This window comes from Gavialis gangeticus, unplaced genomic scaffold (assembly GCF_001723915.1).
Source record: "Gavialis gangeticus isolate Ggan-Ray unplaced genomic scaffold, GavGan_comp1, whole genome shotgun sequence".
Taxonomy (NCBI): domain Eukaryota; kingdom Metazoa; phylum Chordata; order Crocodylia; family Gavialidae; genus Gavialis; species Gavialis gangeticus.
In genome coordinates, this window is record NW_017729032.1 from 117,920,125 (window position 1) to 117,941,216 (window position 21,092).

The 21,092-nt window shown below is 41.7% G+C and overlaps 1 protein-coding gene across 1 annotated transcript in view; it reads left to right on the plus strand.

The window, feature by feature from the left end:
• GPC5 (glypican 5) overlaps positions 1-21,092 on the plus strand; it is a 1,496,686-nt gene that overhangs the window by 736,715 nt on the left and 738,879 nt on the right. The gene's annotated exons all lie outside the window — the stretch shown is intronic.

Sequence of the window (21,092 nt, forward strand, 5' to 3'; positions counted from 1 at the left end):
CTAGTTATTAGAATTCCCATTTGAATATTTTTTCTCATAATTACCAAACTGCCAGTTATAAATGTAATGCATAGGGGTTTTTCTCCCTTCTGCTGTCAAACTTAAAGAGCATCATCTCACCATCTTTTTCATTAATTACCTAAATTTAGTGGGCAGATGGAGAACAGCTGGCTGCATGTGGACCCAGGCAGAACAGCAGAGGGACTGAAAGGGAAACACTCTGAAGAATTTGGGACCAATCTTCAGAAAGTGTAATGTGTCATTACTTCATTGACTTCAGTGCACAATGACAATTTATACTGATTGAAGGTCTACCTCTTTCTTTTCTGTAACATGCCAATTCTGACTGAAAGTACCTGCTCTCTGAATGGTCAACTGGTTCATAGAAATGGGTGGTTTTTGCATATCTCTATAGATTGGATGTACACTAGGCTCAGTACAAGAGAATGGTCTTCCCTTGTTTCTGTTTGTTCTTGAAAAATAGTTTATTTTTTATTTTGATTGACCTATTTGGTAAAAATGCAGAATATTTTTCAAGTAACTTTAACTTGTTATGGTTGTCTGGGTGTAACCAATTGCCATTAAAATATTAAGTGGAAGGAATAATATAGTGTCATAAATAGTATCTCTTAGCTACTTATAAACAATAAGTAATAATAAGAAAAACCCAGATGAAGGTGGATCCTAATAAATAAATACAAGCTTAAATAAATAACTGTGTTTACTAAATATGTACAACCTTGCTGGACCTAGTTGCATACCAAATGCTTCTCTGATTTCAGGACTCATGGCAGAGGTGATATCTTTTATTTGTCTGATATCTTTTATTGATATCAGACAAATATCTGATATATCTGGGTGCCACCAGTTGGGGTGGGGGGGCACCAGTCCTGCCAACAGCATTGGTGTCAGCCATTGGGGGGGGGCACCGGTCCCATCAGGGGGGCACGTGCACCCCTGTAGACCCCCTACCAGTTGCCTATGGTCCCCCTCCTCTCCAGTCCTGCACCCCCCCCCACAGTCCCAGGTCCAGTCCCCCATACCCCGAGTCCCTACTTACCTGGGGATGGAGCCCAGGTCCAGGCCGCTGCAGCCTGCACCACTCCTTGCCCTATATGTGCTACAGCACCAGGGCAAAAAGCAGGCATAGAGACATTCTGGCCAGCTACCAGAGTGTCTCTTTGGAGGACCTGAGACTTTGGTTGCCTCAGGGCACAGTCCTGGACCATGCCCTGTTCTGCTTTTTTCTGTGGGTTTTTTTTTTTGATACCTGAATATCCAGGTAGCATGGGGAACATTTTTTTGCATCTCAGTGCTGCTCAGTGCTGCACATCCTGGTGAATGAAAGGGGTAGGGTCAGCTTTGATTTTTCTATAGCAAAAAAGCCAAAAGTAAATGCCAAACTGTAATAGATATTTATATTTTATTTTATTAGATGATAGAAACACTGGTAGACTTCCAGACTGCTTTAAACTAAATATATCAATAAAACATTCACCAACTGATATCTCTATATATAGATGTCATAGATTTAATAGATTTTAGGGCTGGAAGGGACCTATTAGATTGAGTCCTACCCCCTGCCCTGGGCCAGAAAGAGTGATGGTTACCCTGATGGTGGCCCTGCTAAACATTGAAGCATCATATCCCCTATTTCCTGCTTTCCTCCCCAGTGAGTTTGTAGATGGCTACAAGATCACCTCTAAGCCTTTTCTTGCAGAGGCTGAAGAGATTCAGGTCCCGCAACTGGTCCTTGTAGGGTTTTTTCTGTAGGCCTTTAACCAGACAGGTGGCCCTTCTCTGAACCCTTTCCAGGTTATCTACCTCCCTCCTGAAGTGTAGCACCCAAAACTGGATGCAGTACTCCAGCTGTGGCCTGACCAATGCCACATAGAGAGGAAGTATCACCTCCCTAGACCTGTTTGTGATGCACCTACTTATTCAAGGAAGAGTGCAGTTAGCTTTACTTATTACTTCATTACCTTGGTGACTCATGTTCATTTTGGAGTCGACTCTGACTCCGAAATCCCTTTCTGCAGTTGTACCACTTAGAATGGTACCTCCCAGGTTATAGGACAGTTGATGATTCTTCCTCCCTAGGTGTAATGCTTACCTTTGTTAAACTGCATCCTACTTTGTTTGGCCCACTTCCCCAGCCTGTCCAAATCTGCCTGGATTCACTCCCTGCCCTCTAATTTGTTTACTTGCCCCCATAGTTTAGTGTCATCTGCAAACGTGGGCAGGGTGTTTTCTATTCCCTCATCCAAGTCACTAATGAAGATATTGAACAATACAGGTCCCAGGACAGAGCCTTTGGAGCCTCCGCTGCCCACATTTCTCCAGGTAGAAACCAACCCATCCACCACCACTTGCTGGGTGCATACCATAAGCTGATTTTCCACCCACTGGGCTGTGTAGTAATCTACATTGCAATTGTTTCATTTTTATTTATAAGAATTGGATGCAACACTGTGTCAAAGGTCTTTTTAAAATCTAAGTAAATAACATCTACCTCTATTCCTTCATCCAAGCATTTTGTGAGCTGGTTGTAAAAAAGAAACCAGGTTATTCAGGCAGGATCTGCCTGCTATGAACCCATGCTGGTTGTCCCTTAGCATTATTTTACCTGCTAGTCCCCCACAAATGTCATCCTTAACAATTTACTGAACAATCTTGTCCAGGATAGAGGTGAGGCTAACCAGCCTATAGTTACCTGGTTCCTCCTTCCTCCCCTTCTTGAAAATAGGGCCCTTTTCCAATCCTCTGGGACATGTCCTGAGTGCCACGAGTGCTCACACAGTTGCACCAGTGGATCCATTATGACTCCAGCTAATTCCCTAAGTACCCTTGGATGGAGATCATCAGGGCCTGTTGACTTCAAAACATCCAATCCCTCCAGATGCCCCTTTACTAGGTTAGCACTAACAGTTGGTGGGCTGGTATCTATCTCATGCTTACCTAAAGTCCCATTGGGATGCATACTTGTATTCATGTCCAGGAACACAGATGCAAAGAAATCATTTAGGAGCTCCACTTTGGCCATCCTATCTGTTACCAGTTGCCTTAGTCCATCTTGAAGGGGACCTATGTTGCCCTGTACTTTCTTTTTGCTTCCTATTTATTTAAAGCATGACTTTTTGTTAACTTTTGCTACTAGCCTAAGCTCCATTTCCACTTTAGCTCTCCTCACTGTTTCTCTGCAAGCTTGAGCCAAGCAGGTATATTCCTCCTTGATGGCTGTCCCCTGCCTCCACAGCCTGTAGGCCTCTCTTTTCCCCTCCAGGATCTCCTAGATTTCCCTGCTCAACCAAGAGGATTTCTTTGCTCTTTTGCCCCGCTTTATGTGTACTGGGATGGTCGCTTTCTGTACCTGCAGAATTAGTCCCTTGAGAAATGCTCACCCTTCCTGGACTCCCATCTCTCTGATGCCTTTGCCTGTCAGTCCCTCCCTAACCAATCTCCTAAGCTTGTTGAAGTGGGCCTTCCTGAAGTCTAGCACTTCAGCCCTACTAATTATCTTCCCCACCTTTCACCCAATAGTGAACTCTATCAATAGGTGGTCACTATCCCCTAGGTTACCTTGTACCTGCAGGTTCCCCACCAAGTTGTCCCCAGTGGCCAGCACCAAGTCTAGTAAGGCATTTCCCCTAGTGGGAACGTTTACATCCTGTAATAGGTGAAGGTCCTGTAAGCAGGTTAGAAACTTATGTGAACAGGAAGACCTGGCCACCTATTCCTCCCAGCAGATGTTTGGGAAGTTTTGGTCACCCATGATAACCAGGTCCTTTGTGCGCACTGCCTCTGAGAGCTGTCTCGAGAATTCTAGGTCTAACTTGTTCCCCTGGTGTGGGGGTCTGTAATAGACTCTCACTACCAAGTCCCTTTCTTCCCGACCCCCCTGTAATATGAACTGTAGTACCTCAGTTTGCCCCCCTTCTAGGCCCAACTTAACTACAGAAGATGTATGTTGCTCCTTAACACAGAAAGCAATGCCCCCCACCTTTTTTCCCCACTCTGTCCTGTCTGTACAGATTGTAGCCCTCAATGCCCACTGCTCAGTTGTGGGTAGGGTCTCACCAGGTTTTTGTTAGCCCAACCAGGTTAAATTCTTTATATGTAAGCTTAAATGCAAGTTCCTCTTGCTTGTTCCCCATGCTCCTTGCATTAGTATAGAGACATCTAAGCCCCACAGTAGGTGCCCTTACTACTTCTCCATTCTGATGCTTAATGGGGCCGTTGGTACTTACTTGGACTGTTCCAGTACCTGGCTCATGGTTCGGCATTCCTGGCCTCACCAACCCCGTCCCCGTCCCCTGACAAACCTAGTTTAAAGCCTTGAGTATGAGATCAGCCAACCTGTAAGAGAACAGCCTTACCTCTTGGAGAGAGATGTAGTCCATCTTGTCCAAACAAGACCTTATCCTGAAAGTACAGGTTGTGGTCAAGGAATCCAAACCCCACACAATGGCACCAGCTCTGAAGCTGCGAGTTCACCTCTCTGACGGAGTTGCTGTGATGCTGTCCATGACCGCTGACTGGGAGGATGGATGAGAAGACCACCTGTGTCCCCAAACCTCTCCCTGGCTCCCAGCACCATGTAGTTACTCATGACCCTGCCTGGACTACTCTGGGCTGTCATTCATTCCTACATGGATGACAACCATGGGATAGTAGTCGGAGGGCCTAATCAGGTCTGGAATCCTCGTTGTGACATCTCGAATCCAGGCTCTGGGCAGGCAGCATACCTCCCGTACTGTGGGATCTGGGTGGCAGATGGCTCCCTCCATTCCTCTCAGGAGGGAATCACCCACCAGAAAGACCCGTCGTCTTCTCCAGATGCCTGTTTTCTTTCAGCTTGCTTGATGGTGGCTGTGGGTGTGGCCTCCACTGCTGCACTCTCTGCCAGTGACACCAGGGCCTTATATCTGTTCTCCAGCTGCACTGAGGGAGTTGCCCTGGCAGTGCAATGTCTAGCCCTCAAGGTGACTGTCTGCCATCTGACCGCATCAATTTCCTCCTATGATGCCTCCCTTCCAGGTGTGTGGTCCTGCAGAGAATGGAAGTACCCATCAATCGCTTCCTCAGTCACCCTGATCCCACACAGCCTGATCACCTCTGCCTGCAGTTCCTTCACCTGCCCCTCTAGGGCCACAATCTAGGCATATGTGGGACAGGTGAGGGGACTCCCAGCCCTCCCGCTACCCCGTGGGCCTTTGAGGACCCAACAGGCAACTCCTGCCGGCACATGACCTGGGTTCCACCAACCCACCCAATGGCTCCATCTGGGTGGAGGCCTCAGTGGAGCCCCAGGTGGGAGGCAGCATCGAGGCAGGGTCCCTGGCTGTGCTGTGAGTCACCTCCCCCATTAAAGACTCCCTCACATACACTCACTTAAAGACTCGGTCCAAAGCTGCCGACTCTGATGAGTGGAGTCTCAGGCCCCTCCTGCTCTCTCCTCTGCATGAACTCCCATGCAAACTCTGGCACACACCTGAAGAGCGTGCCTGTTTGCGGGGCCTGTTCACACAGCTCCCACCCGGAGCAGCTAAATAGGGAAGGGAGGGGAGAAAAATCTTTTCCTGATTCCCTACAGCTGTCCTGGCTCCTCCCTGCCCTTCCCAGCTTACTCCACTGGCCTGGCTTACCTGAGTGCTGCTGCTGGCTCCTCACTTGCCAGTCTCCCTGCTCTACTCAGTGGGTCAGGGGGAAGCCAAGGGCATACATGTGCTCTCCTCAGTGCCCTCAGTGCCCCAGCCCCCTAATCATTTTACTTATCCTAGAATTTCTCATGTCATCTTCAGCCACACTTCTTGACTGAGTCTCTCCCCTCTGAACACTGAACTCACAACCTTCCCGTTAGTTATTCAGTAGGCAAACCCCTGAGCCCCAAAAGAAGACTAAATTTTTTCTCAACTAGGTTTTACCCATTGGACCTCATTCATTCAAGGGGTGACTTTCTGAAGAGTTGCTCTCTTAGATCTTGGGGTTCACCCTGATGTACTTAAAAAAAAAAAGTGGAGATGCTAGGGATTGAACCCAGGACCTCACACATGCAAAGCATATGCTCTACCTCTTTTTATGACATGTTATTTTAATAGGGAAAGAATACTATTTTGTATATTTTGAGGAGAGGCTTTGAGTTTCTTAGCAAGGAATTTGCAATTTTTAAACAGGTAATACCAGGATCTCTGCTGGTGAGATAAGTTGTGAGACCCATGCAGAGGAGCCTGTCCAAGGCCAGCACTGGGGCCTGAGCTGGAGGGCAGATGAGGTGACTTACCTCTTGGCCATTTTGGGGGCAAGAGGACACACTTAGACAGTTCAAAGCAGGCCACCACATGGAGCACATCTGGGCAATAGCTGCCCAAATGGCAGAGCTGGGCAGCCCCATCTAGGTCTGGCAGGGGCATAGCCATGGGGTTGCAGGTCCAAGGAGGCAAGTTCTGTTTCACATGGTAGCATGTCAGAGCTAGGCAGCAGCCCCACTGCCAGACTGCTGCAGTGGGTAGAGGGGGCAGGGGCCACTCCAGGCTATGGCTGCTGCTGATGCCAGCACAGGGAAGGTTTCTATACTGCTGGGGCTAGCACAGGTGCTAGCCCCAGGCTCTAGCTCCCCCTGGCTGTAGATAGGGGAGGAGCTGGGCAGGGTTATTTTACCCCAAGTGGCACAACTTGCCCTACACCAAAGTGTATGTCCAGGCACATGCTCTGAGGCAAAAATCCCCAGCTCAGATTTGCGCTGATCCTGTTTGAGCTGCTGCAAGTGCATGTGCCTGCACATGTGGATGTACCCTATGGATCTGCTCCAGTAAAGTGGCTACCATAGCCTTCAGTGGGCTGTAGATTGGACCCTGGAGAAATATACAGATTTGTCTATTGTGTTGTTTGTTATATTTATCAAACTGACTAGGAAGATTTATTTGGTATTATGATACCAGAAAGTTCTTATATATCATTTTTAGTAATTCAAAGAGAATATTTTCATCAATATTAGCACATTGGGGAATTTCTAGTTGTAAAACAGGAAGGATTAGATTTTGTAAAGTAAATCAAACCAAGATATTGTGCTGTTTTATTTTAAATTACATGATTCAGTAGACAGCTCTTGAAAATCTACCACAGTATGTACATATGAAGATTTCCCTTGTGATTGAGCATGCAGAAAATCAAAAATGAAAGAAAACACTATGATCATTTTGATTGATAATCTTTATTATGAAGACTAGAAGTTGGTAAATCATTATATTTGCCCTATACAGCACATTAAAACTAGGTGTTTTAATGCAACCAGTTATAAGTAAGATATGATAATCAGGGATCCTGGTTTTCTCTGATAAAAAAAAAAATGTCCCAGTTTTTGGATTAAAAAAGTAACCCAAAATCCACATTTTTCTGTGATTAAAATGAAACATCACTATCTATATGTATAGTGTTCTGTTTTTAGTTTTTTTATGAGAGAAAACCAGGATTCCTGGTGATTATATATAGGTGGAAAAATTGTAGTTTTAAAAGTTAGGTGTAGTCATTAGCAGGACTATCTCCAGGATCAAATATATGTTACCTATAAATACTCTCCTATCCTACATATAGATATTACAATTAGAAGTTCAGAAGGTTAGATTGGGTAAAAAATGGCCACTCTATCTAACTCAGTGGTTGCTCACTTGGATCCTCTTCTTTGCAGAACAGTACAGATGTTCCCAGGATCTGATCTACAATCTTACAACTTACTTGAAGCCACATGATTGTAGATTGGATGCCTGTTTTACAGAGCCAGATCTAAGTAAGTAGGGGCACAGCTGGGACTGGGGGGACTAATGGGTCCACAAAGAGGAGTTGGTGGGATCATAGTCTGTGGGTGGGTGGGGTGTTGGTTGGGTCTGGGAGTGTAGCAGGATTGGGGGCATATTGGGTCCTTTAGGGGGTTGTTTGGGTCCAGGAAGAAGTTGGTGGGATATGGCGGGGTAAGGGCTCCATGGGGGTTTGATGGGGTCTGGAGCAGGATCCAGGCTGTCTGATCCCACCAGACTTCTTTCCCAGGACCCATCAACCTCCTGTAGACTCACTAGCCCCTCAAATCCACTGTCCCAAACTGTCCCTGACTTACTAAGATTGTGCTACTGGCACCAGCAAACATCTGTAACATCAGCACTGGGGGCAGTTTAATAGGATTGGAGAGGCTAGTGGGTCTACAGAGCAGGGGTTGGCGGGGCTGGGGGAGGGAGAGGGGGTTGTCAGGGTTGCAGGATATAGCAGATTTGGAATAGGGGTTGATTGGCCCACAGAGGGGGCAGTCCATCTAGGGGTGGGGAAGGTCAGGGGGCTAAAAATAGTCCAATCTGGGCAGGGGAAGGTAAGAAAAATTACAGCCCCAAAGCCAGGGTGAGTGCCTGGGCTTACCCAATCTCAGCGATGCACTCTGAATGGGTATACATGTTCGTTAGATCAGTCAAACCTATTCCCGATCTAACTTACTTACTTCTCATGTGAATTAAGGCTACTTATAGATATTACCCTCCCTCAAAAACAGTGCTTTACTTTAAACTCCTCTTTCCCCTATGCTAAAGCCAATACATGCCCAGAAGAGGCATCACATTAGTTGGACCTGGCTCTCTCAACATCTGTATAGATCAGGTGCTTCAACATTGTTTTTTTATGATGCTTTTATCTAATAGCTGATTGAATGAGCTTCAGCTTAAAGTACCAAAAAAAGTCCTGCTGAAGCATCTGATCTATACAGATGCTACATAGCTGGGTTAAACTAATGTGTTGCTTCTTCTGGTAAAAGCATGTTTGTTTGTTTTTCTCCCCCACATCTGTCAGCATCCTTAGTCAGATTAGGCCAGCCATTTTTGCCCAATCCAACCTTCAGGGAATGTCTGTACAGTTTGGCACTTTGGCATTTAAATCAAGTTAACTAGGAATCTAGGTGTAAGGCCTGAACATAGGTGAACGAAGTTAGATTGAGCAACCATTTTTTGCCCAAGTTTACCTCCTAAACTTCTAGGTGCAACACCTGTATGTAGCTCTAGTCTTTGATTTAGTGCAGTAATTTAAGAAGTGTTATCCATGGAGTTAGACATGAAATTTTCTATTTGAGTACTATCATGAATGTCCATGGAAAAATCTTAGGATCTCACAGGCCTTACTTATCACTAGCTATTTTAAAAGAATATGCAGTCCTGACGATGACCCACTTCAGAATGCATAGTGAAGGTGAACTTGCCTAGTCAAGGGTATAAAATAAGTATTATTGAAGTTATTTTTATTTAAAGAAAAAATATGACATCTTGTAGCTATAGCATATAATTATTGATTTTAAAGCATGCTTGCTCAGTTATTAGAGTGCTTTATAATATAGCATCAACAATAAACCATATAAAATGAACATTATACAAATACGTCAGATAATAACAGACTTACAAATAACAAGTATTCAAAAATGTTCTGAATTTAACTCTGTAAAGAATCAGTGGTTATTATTTTCACATAGGATATGGTTCTATCCAAACAGATGAAAAGGTTGATTCCAGCATAGATATGGGCAAGTACATGCTATTAACATTGCAAGGGGATATGGAAATCTGAAATAAAATCCTGCAAAAGCAATGAAAGGTCAGAATGGCAACTAAGAAAAAAAAATAGATAAACAATATAAACAGAATACAGCAATCAGCTATGATTGATACAGAATCTACATGTAGTAGCTTGTAGATTACTTCTTTGATCCTCATCCTTTACTTAAGGCTTTCATATCATTGCATTTTTAAACAAAAAAACCCAAGTAACCTGATTCTGCCTTGACAGGTACTTGTATGAAGCTTAAAATCAAAAAAGGCTGTCAGTATTCCAGCACATGTCCAATTTTATTAGGAATTCTCCTGTGTTAATGTCACAGGATGGGGTCCTTAAGGATGGCCATGATCTCCTAAGGCCCCTCAACTCTGCCAATTTGGCCTGATGGGCACCCTCTTTTCTCGCCCGCCACATCTTGATGTAAATGTAATGTAGGGAGGCTGCCTTCACCTCCGGTCGGACATGGTCCTGATGGACTTCCCTGGACCCCATGGGTCCCCAGACTTATATGCTGGGCTCCAAACCATTCCTTTACAATGCCCCAAGCCTTGCAGATGGTATTGTCATTGTCTCTCCTGGGCCTTGCTACAACTCAGCCCCTTGCTTTCACTGGGCTCTCCACGGCCCTGTCTCTGTGCCCCTCAGTACTGGGCTCTCTACAGTCCTGCCTCTGTTTCTGCGGCCTGAGTGTCATGCCCTCTCTAACACCAGGGTCTGGGCACCCCAAATACCACACCCCCTCTGGCACCGGAGTCTGGGCACCCCAAATGCCAGACCCTCTCTTGCACTGGGGTCCCCATGCTGCTGTGGGCTCCCAATGAGGCCTCTTCCTTCTTTCCCCAAATAGCCTCATCCAAGCCACTGGTGTTATACAACAACAAACAAAACATAAGCCCCTGGGCTATAGCATAATACCAAAGATCAGGGTGTGCTCTGCCCCTTTAAAAAAATCAGATTTTGTCCCTGGCACTAAGTGTCTAGGAGGCAAGGGTACCTGTGGAGCTCATGGAGACCCCTTAGTCCTAGGTGCAGCATATCAGACAGTTGCCACGTCACTGGGCACTTCCTCCCTGGAGGCTCCTTCCCCTCTGGCTGCTAGCAGGGAATTGCATTCCCTAACTCCAGCTGGGGGCTTATATGGGACCAAGGCCCTGCCCCTTCTTGTCAGCTGACCAGGTGCAGGTGCAGGCTAATTTGCTCTCTACCCTGTTGCCCTGGTAACCTGCACCTGGGCTTCTGTCTTTCTCTTTGGGCTCTCTCCCCGGGCAGTTTCTGATTTTCTAGGAGCAGGCACCTTAGTGCCCTGTGACAGTCAAAAATAGCCTTCACTGGTTGCTCCATATGGAAGAGTAGCCCAAAGGAGCCATCCTGTGTCCTCTTAGCGTCTGCAGGACCCAGGAGTCATACACTGGTAATCCTTCCATTCCTAATGTGCAGTGCTCTGTGTTGCTGCCAGACACTATTTAAATGTATTACTGGAGTCAGTTGACAATCAGTTTGGTAAGCAGGGATCCTAGTTTTCTTTGATAAAAAAAAAATCCCCAATTTTTGGATTAAAAAAAGTAACCCAAAATCCATATTTCTGTGATCCAAGTGGAACACCCCTATACATATATCTATATAGTAGTGATGTTTTATTTCCACAGAAAAATGTGAATATTGGGTTACTTTTTTTAATCTGAAAATTGAGGATTATTTTTATGAGCGAAAACCAGGATCCCTGCTGATAAGCATAGTCTAGCTTTATAGATGGAATCAAACTTTGAAGAGGAACAGGAAGAGGGATGGTTTGCATGTAGTCACTAGGTACTGCAACAACTCATACTGGAAATTACTTTGATCTATGGTGCTTGACACGATATTGAAGAAAGGTTCTAAATATCGTTAGTTGTACTTGTTGAAAGCATCACCATCACCCACCATCTTTTTCTGCCCTGACTGTATTTTGAATGTAAGGACTGACCTCTCTTTGTTTTTTGAAGGAATGGGCTTAGGCTCCTAACTCCAGTGAAGCCTAAGGGTAGAAGTGTACCTACCTCCCTACAGACTAGAGTAAGCTGATAACCCTAGAGACAGTTACATTCAAGATGAGAAAAGTGGCAGAATGAATGAGGCAGAGGATTGCAAGATGAATATGAAATTAGATTCTCTTATACTTAAGACATAGAATGGGAATCTAGGACATAAGAGTTGTGATCCTGGCTCCAACAGGTTTTTTGATGCACTGTTGACCAAGACCATCATAGTGAAGGTCTAAATTTTTTGGATGGGCCATCATAATGAAGTCCCTGAGGGGCCTAATTTGTGGGAGCATAGATAACCCTGATTTTCATATTTCCTGTCTTTTGAGAGGTTAATTCTGCAACCTAAACCCTTTCATCATGTTTTTATAGTATGTAATTTTGTAGCAAGGATCATAATATGCTATATAAATATATTGGAAAATACAGGCTATATGCCAAAGTGTATAAAAGACATAGAGAACACTTAGCCAATGTTTTATTCAAAACCTTTTAATGATAAAAATATATTTAATATTTTTTTCTATTTTTAATTTTTTTGTTTGTTTTGACAAATAAACATGAGTATGAATGCTGAACAAACACATCTTTCCTTTCTTTCTTTTCTCTGTTTCTTACTCTTTTCATTCTTCATTGATATTTTGTGGGGAGAGGGAGGTGAGAAAGAGAAGAGGAAAGAAGAGGGGGAGAAGAAAAAACTAGAAAAGAAACTGGAAAAACAATCCTGAAAATGGTTCACAAAACTTTTTTCAACAGGCTCTAAAAGATAAGATAATATCTAAGATAGTACTTATTGCAAAATATTCTGCTGGTTAAGCTTCCTCTAATTGAAGTACATGGCAAAAATTCCCACTACTCTTAGGGAGAAAAGGGTTATATTTTGTAGGATAAATTTTGACCTAAATACAAAATTAGGTAAGGTTTTCGTAAATTTTATAATTTGTTTACTGGCAGTAATATGGCCATGGAGAAACCATAGTTATACAGAACTATTGGATTTATGCATTGCTAATATTTCAAGATGTTCATTTTCTTCCTCTATAGAAAACCTTTATGACTGGACACTGTGCAATCTTAAAAATAAATAATCCATTTTTGTAGTACAGCCCAGAGATGGTAGAAGATAAAAGCGAATGTGGGGAGTAATGAAGATTTCCCTTTCCAGTAAAGGCTATGAGATCCAGTATGAAAGGGATGCTCCAGACCAATAGAGGTGCCATTTTTCAAGTATATAGTATGTCTGAGATATCAGACTACTGGAATTAAATCTGTGCTACATCCACAAGTTAATTTTACTTTAAATTGGTCTCGTAATACTAATAAAAAGTTACTGTTTTAATGGACTGAGCCTGTCCATTAGAAGTATAACTTTTATTACAGGATATTAAATGGATTTCAAGTATAATTAACTCTAAATTAATTTGATGTGTTAAGATAACTATGAATTCAAATTATATTATGCCAATAATGTTGTTTGCAATCTCAACAGGACAAAACAGCACATTTTCAAGGTTTTTTCTCTTAAATGTTGAGATGATTTCATACAGGACAGAAGAGTATTCTGTTACATGCTCTTACTATTGAAACCCATGGAATTACATCAAAATTAATTTGGGACCAAGAAATGTAATAGAAAATGTTTAAATGCTAATAAAATGCTAATAAACACACAGTATCTTAATAGTCAAATCAGAATAAGGCATCATCATTGTTTATCAAGGAATGTTTAGCACAGAGTGTCATCAAACAAGGTCTGATGTCTAATAACTGTAATAAAGCTTGCTTTTTAAAAACCATCTCACTAAGGACTTGAATCAGTCTAGGTGTTTTCTGGCCTGAGCGTGAGTCCTTTTCCAGACAGCATGTGTCTGTATAAAAACTGCTTTTTGTTGTGGTGGTCATGAAATGCCAAACAGTTCTCATAATAGCAGCTTTGCTTAAATTTAAGTCACAAAATGATGTTAATCATGCTGTCCAGGAGCTTCTGTGTAAATCATATACATACTACTTAAGTATTTAAAGTATTAAATATGACTTTTTTTGCTTCATGAAAATCACAGCTAATGCTGCTGTGAAATTTTCAGGTAATGCAGTCTTTGGGCACAAACAAATATTTGTCACGTGTAGATTTTGGGGGTTTTTTTATATCCAAAATTCAGGGATTTTCTTTTGGCAGAGTAAACCAGGATCCCTGGTGATCACACAGCTTACTTTAAGCTGCATGATCATGGACTGGGAGCAGTGTGTGCAGATGTTCTCTTGTGCTGGAAGCCTTGCTGGAAAACTTGTGTAGGGAACTCTGGGGTGTGGGGAGAGGCAGGTGGGATCAGGGGGGTTAGCAGGTCTATGGAGGTGTTTGGTAGGCCTGGAGGGGCTGGTGGGTCTGTGGTGGGGAAGTTGTCAATGTAGAGATGGCGGGGTCAAGGGTCTAAAAATTGCCTGGTCAGGGTAGGAAGGGAAGAGCACAGCATGGGGTCAGGGAGAGTAGCTGGGCTTTCTGCATATATTCTCCAAATATATGCAGACATTCACTGGATCCAGTGAACACATTCCCAATCCAAGGTAGTTCAATTACCCAAGTCTCCTAAGTTAGACTGGGCACATCATTTCTGCCCCTTGAACATCCACACAGATCAGCACTGAGACAGACATAACCTTAGTTAGACCAATCTAAATGTAATGTCTGCACATACCCACTGCAGACACAAAATTCTGTATTTGAAAATGAGGCAATAACCAGAGAAAACACATAACCTCATGGCATATATAGGGCTAGAATCTTGGTGCTAGCACTTTCTACTTTTCTACCTATGCACTGACTCACTCCTTTCTGATTTCTCTGAAGAAGGAAGTAGCATCAGCAAAATTCATTGTGCTCAACCAATCTCCAAATACCACAACAGCCAATGAGATAACACTGTAGACTGACATAAATCTAAGAGGCCAGAAGGCTTTTTAAAATTTTTCTGTGCGCTCAACTGGCTCAAGAAACTATAAAGTTCATGGAAACATAAATGTAGCCTAAAGCTACTTTCCCTTTCAACTATGGCAAGCTAAATGAGCCACTTTCACCTTTCTTTTCTTCCCCATGATGTGGTGAGTTACTGAAGAATAATAGAGTTTAGACCTTTCAGTGATATTGTAATCCAATAATAAATATTAAAAGGGAAAAATTGGATATTGGGCTATTGACTGTTTTCTGACCATTCTCCCTGTCCGTACCACACTCTAAAGACTCCTACCTTATTTAGATGTGCCCAGAGGGAAGTAAGAAGAGAATCAGGGATAGCCTTCTACCCCATTCAGCATAGCAGAAATTTTTCCTATTGAAGTACCTGCAGTTACATACCTGCATCCAAATGTTGGCATCATTTTTGGCCTGTACATGACAGCACATGTGACGTGAAATCCAGCTAAAACCTAGACCTCTTTAATTAAGAGCACTGTTTCCCCCAGAAATCCAATGATTCTATTGAGAATTCCTCAAGCTGAATAAATCCAGATTACACAAAATTGATTAACGATATTTTCACCTAGGTGTGGCATTAGTTTGTTGATAATCTCTCCCTTTTGAGCTTGGAAAACAACCAAAATGTTTCAGAAACACTGGTTTCTAGCATACTACCCAATTGATTTGGATTGGCAAGTATACATTCCATGGCACACTCTTTTCCCACCAGAATTTTACTTTTGAGGTTTCATACATCATAAACTTGATAGCTGCTGAAACTCTAGATCCCATTTTCTGAGATTCCTAGTTTGCTTTGATTCTTCAACTTCTGAAATAAAAATAAAGAGGCATATTCTTCATTTAATGTAGATATTTCATAGGCTACAGAGTAATCAATGGTTAAACCTGCTGTATTTTCATGAGTTGCTAGTATTTTAAGTACCTATTCTTTCTAACACAATACAATGTATAAAATTGTAATGTGGCTCGGATGGCAGCAATTTCACTTTTTACTAGGAATTGAATAGTACTGTTTAATGAAGTATTCACAATTAATTTTGCCTCATTAACCACTTTCTTGGGAAAGATAAAAATATGATAGAATATGTTTGTATTTATAATGCTGGATAATCATATACAAACTTAAAGATATCAAATCATAACAATTGACTCTGCAGTACATACAGTCTTAGTTTAGCCTTTCAGTCTCCACAACAAATTTGATTTCTTCAATTAAGTTTTATTTCTATGATGACTTTTCTATCTTCTTCCCGCTCCTCTCTCCAACTCCTCTCTCCTTGCTGCTTGGTGTTGCAGATTTCTGATCTTCCTCTGATTGAACCCAGTTCCCCAGAAGAGATTAACTGTAATACTGTGTACATTTTACATGAAACAGTCATTGTTTAGAAAGCAATAACTCTAATTACAGAGACTAGAGCTCCCTTCTCCTGGGGGAGTGCCATAACCACTAGGCTAGAGAAGCCGAAGAGCTTATTTTCTGCTTAGCCCAATATGTCTTGCACTCTTGACTGTCCTGCCTAACGTCAGCCTAACGTCAAAGGAGAGGAGGAGAGTGACCTCACTAGCCTATGCTCTATTTTAGATTAGGGCACTCTCCTAGGAAATAGAAGACGTTCATTCAAGTTCCCTTCAGGCTGGATAGGTCCTAAAACCCAGGTCATTTGCTTCCTAGGCAAGTGGTCCAATCACTATGTTATTGGGTAAAAGATGGGTGGCACCACAAAAGATGGGTTGACTGGTCTTAGTACTGCCAGTGTGAACTAGGCCTTTTCAGAGTCCCTCTATGGATTTAGGTGCCACACCAGCACCAGCGTAGATGTAATGGAACATAGATACCGTAAAATAGCATGGCTCTGGAGATAATCAGAAGCCAAAACAGCCGTGCATTTTTAAGATGCAAACTTCAGTCACCAAGTGACTACACCAAGTGCCTTGCATCTTCTGGCACCTGGAATAAATCAAATAAGAATGTTTTTAACCACTTAGGAACCCAAAGCTGCATACTTCCCATTTATAGCCTTCTCTGAAACCACACTGTATCACATCCATAATTATTACAATACTTTTCTTACTAGGAATACTGCTGAACTAGGTTCTTGGAGAACAGCAATACAGAAGTCAGAAAACAAATTGATTTATGGCCTGTGCTACTGTCAGGGGCCTGATTCAAAGTCCACAAAAGTTAATTTAATCTTTTCATTGACTTCAGCAAACTTTGGATGAAGCCCAAGCTGCACAGGGCACAGTGACAGTTAGGAAACTTGTAAATACAAAATGAAGAAGGTGGTACTGTCAAAATATGAGAGTTTTGATTTGCATAATTTAAGTCTCAACTGAGTCCTCATTACAAGCCACGGTGGTGCCAAATGTGTCCTTAGGTACTACTGATGATGTGAGCTCATAATCAGACGACAATGATATAATAAAGTAGCATCCCTATTAAGTGGTGTCAGTAGTTGAGTTATGGAGAAACCATTGAACTCAGTCTTGCATGCATATTCTTATCTTCATATTTTCAAGGTGAATTAGGAAATACTATATTCATTGAAAGTAAAAAATGAAAAATTAATGTAGAAAGGGCTCCAATGCAATACACAATGAATAAAAATATGACATTACTTATCAATATAAATATCACAGTCCTTAATTAGGCTGATTATTCATTTATATAAATAGGAAGAACTGACAAATTTATAGTCTACACTACCATAATTAATTCTGTTCTGTTACTTAAAATTACTAACATATACATAGAACCTTTTAAAAAATAAAATATCCTCAACCCTTCATAAGTGCAAGTAAAGGCATGACGGAATCTAATGCTCCATTCACACAATCTTGCCTCCTGCCATGCCACACATGGTATGTCATTTTAATCACAGAAAAATGTGGATTTGGGGTTACTTTTTTAACTGATTTTTTTTTTTTAATCAGAGAAAACCAGGATCCCTGGTGATAGCTACTTTGCACATGTAACTAGTCTCCAAGTAATTGTGCAATTAACCAGTTAATTGTGCAATACCTGTAATATGTAGAGGGGGGATCAGAGAGAAAATTTTTTACCTTATTAAGCAATATATAGTCCCTTTTTCAGTAGGAAATTATGCTTACTTCTTGTTCCTCTTGTTCAAAGGAAATAATTTTGGGTTTTGCTACAACAAAGTCTTCCCTTGACAAGATATAAGAAGTTGTTGTTATCATAGAAACTTTTTGTTCTTCTGGATTTATATATAGTCAATTTGAATTAAAGAATTTTGTGGGAACTATAATATCAGGCCTATACATGCAAAAGGTTTCATATTATTTTTGTAGGGCTATAACAAAAAATGTAATTGTTGGCAAAACACAATTTTTTGACACATTTGAAAACTGAAAGTGTGTTTTATTTGGAATATTTTATATTTCACTGTGTAACAAAAATGTGATGTCGTGTATTTTGCTTTTGTTTTTCTTTCACAAACCTCATTATATCTATTACAAAAACTGAAAGGTTAAACTTTAAAATATAGTACTGCCAGAATTATTTTTTCCTGTCCTTTTTGTAATAGATCTATTTCTTGTCATTTACTGAAACTTCTCGTGTGTTTCTTATGATGGCACAAAATTGCTGTATTTCAAAAACACCAGCTTTAAATTGTGTCATTTTATCTGAAGCCTATGGCAACTTATCAGTATAAAATATGAAACTACCTCTTGGATGCAGAACTAACACCCTCAAAATTGGTTTTAAATCACAATTTACCCTAAGTTCTTTTAAATCAAATTTCCTAAATATCCCTTTATTTGTCATTACATAACAACAGTCAGTATCCACAGATACACAACTCAGTTTTAATTATCCATTTTTTATGTGTCTGCCATTCACTAATTTATTTACAAGTGACTTAAGGCTTGGTTCTTCTTACCATATGTTCTTCCTAAGAATCAAACTACTAATCTGAAAAATTGTTAAGTTGCTTCAAAAAATGCAGTAACCTACTTACTCAGCAATACAGCCTGCTAAGGCTACATGTCTCTAAAACTCTATTTTTCTACCAGGATGCCTGTTAGATACAGTACAGAGATGTGTCCAAGGTTTCAGTCTGTTTCCTCATAGACATCCATAAACTGTCTGGAAGAAAACTTAATTTAAAAGAATCCACAACCAACAGCACAGTGTTAAGTGGTAACCAGGTATAGCAGATGTTTTACATGTAAAAAATAATATTCTGCTTCTGTTTGCCCATTAACTTGGGGCTGTAAACATTTTTTCTAATATAAGGCTTGCCTTGTGAGTAAGTATCCTATCAGTGGGAGTAGTTCATTAAATTGCAAGCATGAGATACTGACCAAGATGACTGAACTTTCTCTCCAAAGTAATTCAACAACTCCTGTTAAATCAAGGATTACCTCTGTACTAATATCTTTACTTGTACAAGGTCTCACAACACGTTACATAAATTACTCTACAGAGTGAAACCAATGATATGAATACTAAGTGGCACACTTTAGGTAGCTATGTCTGTCTGTTAAAATCAACAGTAAGTGTAACAATGTTTCCAGGTAAATGTTTGGGAATTTTAGTAGCAAAAAGGATACCACAGATAGGAAAACGTAAAATGAAATGAATTCATTGATGAGGCTAAAAGGTACTTGTTCCAGGTAGAGCACAGTCTGTTTGTATCTTGTGCCACCTCCTTAGTTCTTTTTCAGCAGGATTGGGAACAAGCAAATTTGTTTTCTTAGTAAGATTAACCAGCACTGGAAGAAAAAGGACAGATTCTGGGGTGGGTTGCATCTTCTCTGTTTTAGGGTAGTTCTCTGTGGGAGTGTCTACATGCACGCTTTACAGTTGACTTGACTAATTAGCTCCATACATTCATAGATTGTAAGGCTGGAAGGGACCTTGGAAGATCATCGGATCCAGCCCCCTGCACCAAGCAAGAAAAATTACAGGTGAGAGCAGGTGACCCCAGCAAGATGACTGTCCAGTCTCTTCTTGAAGATTTCCAGTGTAGGCGATTACACAATCTCTGGAGGGAACTTATTCCAAAGTCTGGACACCCTGACTGTGAAAATTTTTTCCTAATGTTGAGCCTGAAACTGTCTTCCAGTAGTTTGTGGCCATTACTTCTGGTTTTACCCAAGGGCACCCTGGTGAACTGTTGTTCACTGAGCCCCTGATGTACTCACATGGTTGTAGCAGTAAGCTGCTATCAAGCCCCGCTCAGTCTTCTATTTTTTATGCTGAAGAGTCCCAAGTCCCTCAACCTTTCCTCATACAGCTTTATGTGCAAGCCTCTAATCATATAGATGGCCCTTCTCTGGACTCTCTCAATCTTTACCATGCACTTGTTAAAGTGTGGTGCCCAGAACTGGATGCAGTACTCCAATTGGGGTCTCACCAGTGCTGGGTAGAGTGGAAGAATCACCTCCTTGGTCTTGTTGGAGATGCACTGATTGAAGAATGCCAGAGTATTATTCATCCTGCTGGCAACAGAGTTGCATTGCCGGCTCATATTCATGTTGCGGTCCATTACTGCACCCAGGTCTCTTTCATTTGTACTGCCAGTCAGGTTGGCATTGCCAAGCCTGTAGTTGTGCTGCGATTGTTCGCCTCCAGGTGGAGCACTTTGCATTTCTCAATTTTGAACTTCATCTGGTTCTGACTTGCCCAGCTTGCTAGCCTGTCTGATCCACCTGTATCTGTAGCCTATCTTCAATCATGACCACTCTTCCTCATAACTTTGTGTAATCTACAAACTTGGCCAGTGAGCTCTTCACCCACTCATCCAAATCATTGGTAAAGTTGTTGAAAAGTACAGGACCAAGCACCAACCCTTGCAGGACATCACTGCCTACTTCTCACCAGGATGACACAGATCCATGCATTAGGACTCTCTGGGTGCTACCCTACAGTGAGCTTCATACCCACCTAACCATCTCACAGTTAAGCCCACTATATCCAAAATTTTCTTGTGAGACTATCATAGGAACATCTCTAATACAGATTAGAGAAAAGTCCTATAAGATTGATACATAACTGGTTGGATCATCATGTTCAATGAATATAGGTCAATGACTTAAGGTTTGGAGGAAGTATCAAGTTGAGTTCCCATGGTTCTTTCCTGAGTCTGGAATTATTCAACATCATCATGAATGATCTGGGTGACAGAAATGAGTGCACACTTAGGAGATGTGTGGATGACACCAAGTTGTGTGACACTGTAGACATTCTGGAGAGAACAGCTAAGATCGAGAATGACCTGTACAGACTGGAAAAATGGTCCATAATCAATCAGATGAGATTCAACAAGGACAAGTGCAGAGTCCTATATTTATGCATGTAAAATTAATTATATACATACATATAGATTGGGGAACAATTGGCTAGTGTGGAATACTGCAGAGAAGGATTTGGGGCTTACTGTAGACCATAAACTGTGTATGAACCAATAACATACTCTTGTTTGGAAAAGGCCAACAGTAAACTGGGTTGTATTTACAGAATTGTCACTTGCAAATCAAGATAAGTGATTCTTTTT